Consider the following 6,978-nt stretch of genomic DNA (forward strand, 5'->3'; position numbering starts at 1 on the left):
CTGTTTGTTGGACTTCTGTGGCCGCCAGCCAGGGCCAGCATGGCCAATGGTTAGCAGGTTGTTGCCCATGGATGTCCACAAATCCCTTTCCCGCCCCGACCTGGCCACAGTGATCCATGCGACGGTCACCTCCAGGCTTGACTACTGTAATTCGCTCTATGCGGGGCTGCCCTTGAAGCTGTCCCAGAAACTCCAGCGGGTGCAGAATACAGCAGCGAGGCTCCTCACGGAGTCTCTGCCATGGGAGAATATTCACCCAGTGCTTTTCAAACTGCACTGGCTCTCGGTAGAGTACAGGGTCAGATTTAGGGTGCTGGTTTTGACCTTTAAAGCCCTTCATGGCCTAGGACCCTCGTACCTACGGGACCGCCTCTCCTGGTATGCCCCACGGCCTCAAGGTCCATAGATAGCAACACCCTAGAGGCCCTGGGCCCTAAGGAAGTCAGATTAGCCTCAACCAGAGCCAGGGCCTTTTTAACACTGGCCCCGACATGGTGGAACACTCTGTCTCATGAGACCAGGGCCCTGCAGGATCTGATTTCTTTCCACAGGGCCTGTAAGACAGAGTTGTTCCACCTGGCCTTTGGCTTGGAGCCAATTTGATTCCCTCCCCCTCTTTCCTTTTCATTTTTCCTTTCTCCTCCTGTGATGAGGCTGCATTTTAATATTTTAATGTTTCAATATTTTAATTGTTGTATTTTAATATTGTTTTTAAGTTGTATTCATTCAACTTGTTTTTATTATTGCTTGTTAGCCACCCTGAGCCCGGCCTTTGTTGGGGAGGGCGGGGTATAAATAATAATAATAATAATAATAATAATAATAATGATAAATTTTATTTATATCCCGCCCTCCCCAGCTGAAGCCGGGCTCAGGGCGGCTAACAATAATAAAACAGTACAAAAGTACAGCACAAACAACACTCTAAAACCATTCATTATAAAATTAATTCAAATCAAGCCACTGGCAACCATTGGGCCAGAGCTCCGCGAAGATTGCCGAGGGAGGGAATCAGGCTGTGCCCTGGCCAAAGGCCTGGTGGAACAGCTCTGTCTTGCAGGCCCTGCGGAAAGATGTCAAGTCCCGCAGGGCCCTAGTCTCTTGGGACAGAGCGTTCCACCAGATCGGGGCCACGGCCAAAAAAGCCCTGGCTCTGATTGAGGCCAGCTTAACTTCTCTGTGGCCTGGGACCTTCAAGATGTTTTTATTTGAAGACCGTAAGTTTCTCTGTGGGGTATACCAGGAGAGGCGGTCCCGTAGGTACGAGGGTCCTAGGCCGTATAGGGCTTTAAAGGTTAAAACCAGCACCTTAAACCTGATCCTGTACTCCACCGGGAGTCAGTGCAGCTGGTATAGCACCGGGTGAATGTGATCCCGCAGCGAGGACCCCGTAAGGAGTCTCGCTGCAGCATTCTGCACCCGCTGGAGTTTCTGGGTCAGTCTCAAGGGCAGCCCCACGTAGAGCGAGTTACAATAATCCAGTCTGGAGGTGACCGTCACGTGGATCACAGTGGCTAGGTCAGGGCGAGAGAGGTAAGGAGCCAACTGCTTAGCTTGGCGGAGATGAAAAAATGCCGCCTTTGTTATAGCTGTAATCTGCGCCTCCATGGAAAGGGAGGTGTCGAAGATGACACCCAAACTCTTAACCGACGGTGCTGGCACTAATTGCGCCCCCGCAAGAGATGGGAGTTGCCCCCTCAATCCCATATCGTCCAATCCCAGCCACAGGACCTCTGTCTTCGAAGGATTTAGCTTCAACCGGCTCCCACGTAACCATCCAGCCACAGCTTCCAAACATCTGGTCAGTGTGTCTGGGGCCGAGTCGGGATGGCCATCCATCAACAGATAAGAGTTGGGTGTCATCGGCATACTGATGGCAACCCAGCCCAAAACCAATAATAAAAATTATAATTATTATAATTATTATAATTGGGGATTATAAGAGGGTCATGTTGAGCTGGGGGGCTTTGAAAACAAGGAGAAGGAATCTGATCGCCGGATTTCAGGCGGGGTGTCCTGTGATCAGAGCAACAAGAATGGTTTGGGGCAGAAGACTGAGCAGAAAAAGCCACCCCATGCTAAATTACTTGTGTACCTGGATAGACTGCTCCTGACTTTGAAGGCTCCATCATGGATTAGCCTTCGGCACTGAAGGTGTTCAACTTGCTTTTAAAGGCTGCCAACTCGTGTGTGTGTGTGTGTGTGATGTTACAGCAAACTCCTAAACAGAACAAGCATGTTAGGAGGAGACAAGCCCAGAGGAATCGGCTTGCAAAGAGGTGCGACAAGCACCCTCCTTAGAAAGCGCATGACTCTGCCTCTCTGGGCCAGGAGTTAAAGAGATGCTCCAATCTCCCCCAGCATAGGGATGAAGGGAAATTCGCCACGCTCAGCGGCACAGGCTGATGGGAAGGAGCAGAGTACTCACACAGAGAGGCAACAAGCAGCCTCTTCCTTTTGTGGGCCCTTTGACCTCATAGAAACCATCCTTTATTTAGAATGATTGCCTCGCCTGCTTTATACCCCATACTTGAGTTTGTCTCATCCTTTTCTCAAAAAGAACCTGCAGCCGCCTCCAGTTCTTCTATGTTACTTCTGGACCTGAATTCTTCTTCTTCTTCTTTAATTATTTATTTTAAATTATTGGGTTTTCCACAATTATAACAAATATCACATATCAAGACCTCTGGAACGAATTAAGTTCTTAACCCAAGGTACCACTGTACACAGCACTCCAGGGAGACATTTCAAGGAAAACGGGGAAGACTTGACTGCCCTCCTCTAGAACACGAGAGATCGTTCCGCTTCTTGGTCGCCAGGTCAGCAATATACTTGCCATGCCACCCACTTTCCCCCAAACACTTCCCTCTTCTTTGGAACAGGGATGATCTCAAGAGATGCAGCGCATATGCTCCCCCTTCTCTACTTTTAGGCCGATCACGAGTTAACTGTTGCGTACACTGCCCTCTCGAGCCGGGAGCCTTAAAATAGGACATTGTGGAAGCAAATCGTCGGAAAAAAGACTAGAGAAATGCCAGCTGTGCGTTTTGCAACAGCCTGGGGTTTTTTTTTGAGGGGGGGCACATTATTCCGGGAAGTTTTTAATGTGTGACATTTTGATGTATTTTCAATCTTTGTTGGAAGCCGCCCAGAGTGGCTGGGGAAACACAGCCATATGGATGGGGTACAAACAAACAAACAAACAAAACAAAATAAAATAAAATAAAATCACAGAACAGGAGCTGAGGACACCCCCAACCCCCCCCCCCACAACTCAACTGGAATGCTAAAATCTAAAAAATATCCTATATGCCACAGCAGGTAGGTCTGGAATCATATTTTGGACTGTAACAGTTTCCCCTCCTCTATTCAAAGTGCAGAAGTGGGAGAGAGAGAGGAATCTGTGGTTCTTCAGGTGTTGGAAAACTACAACTCCCATCATCGTCGGTCACTGGCCCCTGTTGGCCGGGGTTGATGGGACTGGGAGTCCAGTGGCACCAGGAAAGCCACACGGTCATTTTATAACGCTTGGTAGAAGGATAAAAAAAAATAAAAAATATTGGACGCAAATACATTCATTGACACAGGAGATTTTGAAGGTTAATGTTCAATGGAAACTAGAACTCTCCCTGCTGGGACTAGTGGATATACAATAACGTTACCAGACGTCCCCGTTTCCCGGGGGACAGTCCCCGGATTTACAAATCAGTCCCCTGACAAAATCTATCTATTTAATAGGAAGTTGAAAAGTGTCCCCGGATTCATTGGAAAAAAACAACTGGTAACCTTAATATACAACTAGAAAAAAAATATGGAAGGTTATTTATTGGAAGATATGATCAGAGAGGCAAGATTGTACAGATTTCCCATATGTTCTATAAATGTTTCCCAATCTTCTTTAAATGTATGTTCTTCTTGTTCTCTATTCTATATGTTAAGTCTGCGAGTTGTGCCTATTCGGTCAACTTAAGCTGCTATTGGGAACTCGCTCGTTTTCCATTTTGGGCCAACAAAACACGGGCCGCAATTGTTGCATACATAAATAACCTTTCCCGACACCTGGGAATTTCATTCTGAATTATCCCCAACCAAAAGGACTATGGGTTTTTTTTTTTAAGGGTTACCATACGCCCAGAATTGCTTCTTCCTCTTTTAAAGCTGTCAAAGTTGGGTGGCCACGCCTGCCTCTTGTTTTAACTATTTGCTATGCGAAAGGTTGGACTGGATGAATCCCAAGGCGGAATTAAGATTGCCGGAAGAAATATCAACAACCTCAGATATGCAGATGACACAACCTTGATGGCAGAAAGTGAGGAGGAATTAAAGAACCTTTTAATGAGGGTGAAAGAGGAGAGAGCAAAATATGGTCTGAAGCTCAACATCAAGAAAACAAAGATCATGGCCACTGGTCCCATCACCTCCTGGCAAATGGAAGGGGGAGAAATGGAGGCAGTGAGAGATTTTACTTTCTTGGGCTCCATGATCACTGCAGATGGTGATAGCAGTCACACAATTAAAAGACGCCTGCTTCTTGGGAGGAAAGCAATGACAAACCTAGACAGCATCTTAAAAAGCAGATACACCACCTTGCCAACAAAGGTCCGTATAGTTAAAAGCTCTGGTTTCCCCAGTAGTGATGTATGGAAGTGAGAGCTGGACCATCAAGAAGGCTGATCGCCGAAGAATGGATGCTTTTGAATTCTGGTTGTGGAGGAGACTCTTGAAAGTCCCATGGACTGCAAGAAGATCCAACCTCTCCATTCTGAAGGAAATCAGCCCTGAGTGCTCACTGGAAGGACAGATCCTGAAGCTGAGGCTCCAAGACTTTGGCCACCTCATGAGAAGAGAAGACTCCCTGGAAAAGACCCTGATGTTGGGAAAGGTGGAGGGCCCAAGGAGAAGGGGACGACGGAGGACGAGATGGTGGGACAGTGTTCTCGAAGCAACCAGCATGAGTTTGACCAAACTGCGGGAGGCAGTGGAAGACAGGAGGGCCTGGCGTGCTCTGGTCCAGGGGGTCACAAAGAGTCGGACACGACTAAATGACTCAACAACGTGAAGAAGTCTTTCCTTCCTTTCCGTCCTAAATCTTTCCATGCTTCACTGAATTTCCGTGATATTCTAACAACTGGAATCTAGAGGAACGGTGCATTTGATCCTGGAGGCTGATTTAAGTCGCTGTGAGCAGCGAGGCAAAACACAGGCAAGTCTTGCAGCAGGCAAATAACCTCCCCTTTAAAAATCTGCCTTAACTTGGTGGCTGTCACACCAGCTTGTAGCCGGGACTGCCATGTGTCTTGCCGAATGGAAGATGGTTCTTTTAAAATTAAGATTCAGAAGCAATACTAACGCAAGTGGTGAGAAGATTACAGGATTTATTCCAAACAGCAAGCAGTATATACAGTACCAAACTTCAATCTGCCTCAGGGAGACTATCCCCCAGAGTCTCGGTCCATAGCACTGCGGGCCAAACGGTCTATGTGGAGCGTTTTGCTTGGCACGCTCCAAAGCGAGATTTTTTTATAGACCTGTGTCCTTTTTTTAAAAAAAAAAAATTCCCCAATGCAAAATTACAACAAAAATTACAAAAATAAAATAAAAACAAAACAAAAACAAAGCAAAAAACCCACAAACCTACAGAGAAAACCATGCCATCATAATAATCTTTACATACATATATACATATTGACTTCCTTCCTGTTTTGAGACCTCAACATTTTTATTCTTTCTGAATTGTTGTGTCTATATACCTTTTGCACCGTTACTGAATTTCTTTAACCCTGCAAAGCTTCATTCGTTTCATACCGATATACTTACTCCAGAACAATGTTTTTTCGTATATTCTTTAACACAATCCCATTCTTTTGCTAATTTTTGGTTCATTGCCCCCTTAAGAATGCTGTGAATATTGCCAAATTTATATATTCACAAAGTTTAATTTGCAGTTCCTTTATTGATGGAATTCCCCCCCCCCCTCCTTTCCAGTTTTGTGCTATGAGCATCCTGGCAGCTATTGTCGCATAGAGAACTATTTTTGCGTAGTTAGTCCTATTGGACTAACACAGGCTCAACCACAGCTACTCTACATCCAACGACAAAAAATGCCAGGCTATATATTGAAGGCTTTGCTGAACAGCGTCAACAACACATCAAAGGCCTTTTCACAAGGGATATTGAAAGCAATAAAACACAGAAACCAGTGTCAGGAAGGGATAACCAGATAATTAAAGGTAAAGGTAAAGGGTTCTGCTGGCGGAACAAGCAAGGTAAAGAAAGGGTAAAGGGACGCCTGACCATTAGGTCCAGTCGTGGACGACTCTGGGGCTGTGGCGCTCATCTCCTTTACTGGCCGAGGGAGCCGGCATACAGCTTCTGGGTCATGTGGCCAGCATGACTAAGCCGCCTCTGGCAAACCAGAGCAGCGCACGGAAACGCCGTTTACCTTCCCGCCGGAGTGGTACCTATTTATCTACTTGCACTTTGATGTGCTTTCGAACTGCTAGGTGGGCAGGAGCAGGGACTGAGCAACGGGAGCTCACCCTGTGGCGGGGATTCGAACCGCCGATCTTCTGATCGGCGAGTCCTAGGCTCTGTGATTTAACCAACAGCGCCACCTGCATCCCAACCAGATAATTTTATTAATAATAACAATAACAATAATATATTTATATCCCGCCCATCTGGCTGGGTTTCCCCAGCCACTCTGGGCGGCTTCCAACAAAATATTAAAATACAATAGTCTGTCAAACATTAAAAGCTTCCCTAAACAGGGCTGCCTTCAGATGTCTTCTACAAGTCTGGTAGTTGTTTTTCTCTTTGACATCTGGTGGGAGGGGGTTCCACAGGGCGGGCGCCACCACCGAGAAGACCAGCTTACAATAATTCTTCCCCAATATCCCATACACCGTTCAGCTCTACGTGTGAAGAAGCCGTGAAGACGCACGCAACTTAAAAAGAATCTGACAAAGGCACAAGGGC

Source organism: Podarcis cretensis, assembly GCF_951804945.1.
Source record: "Podarcis cretensis genome assembly, chromosome: 13".
NCBI classification, from domain to species: Eukaryota; Metazoa; Chordata; class Lepidosauria; order Squamata; family Lacertidae; genus Podarcis; species Podarcis cretensis.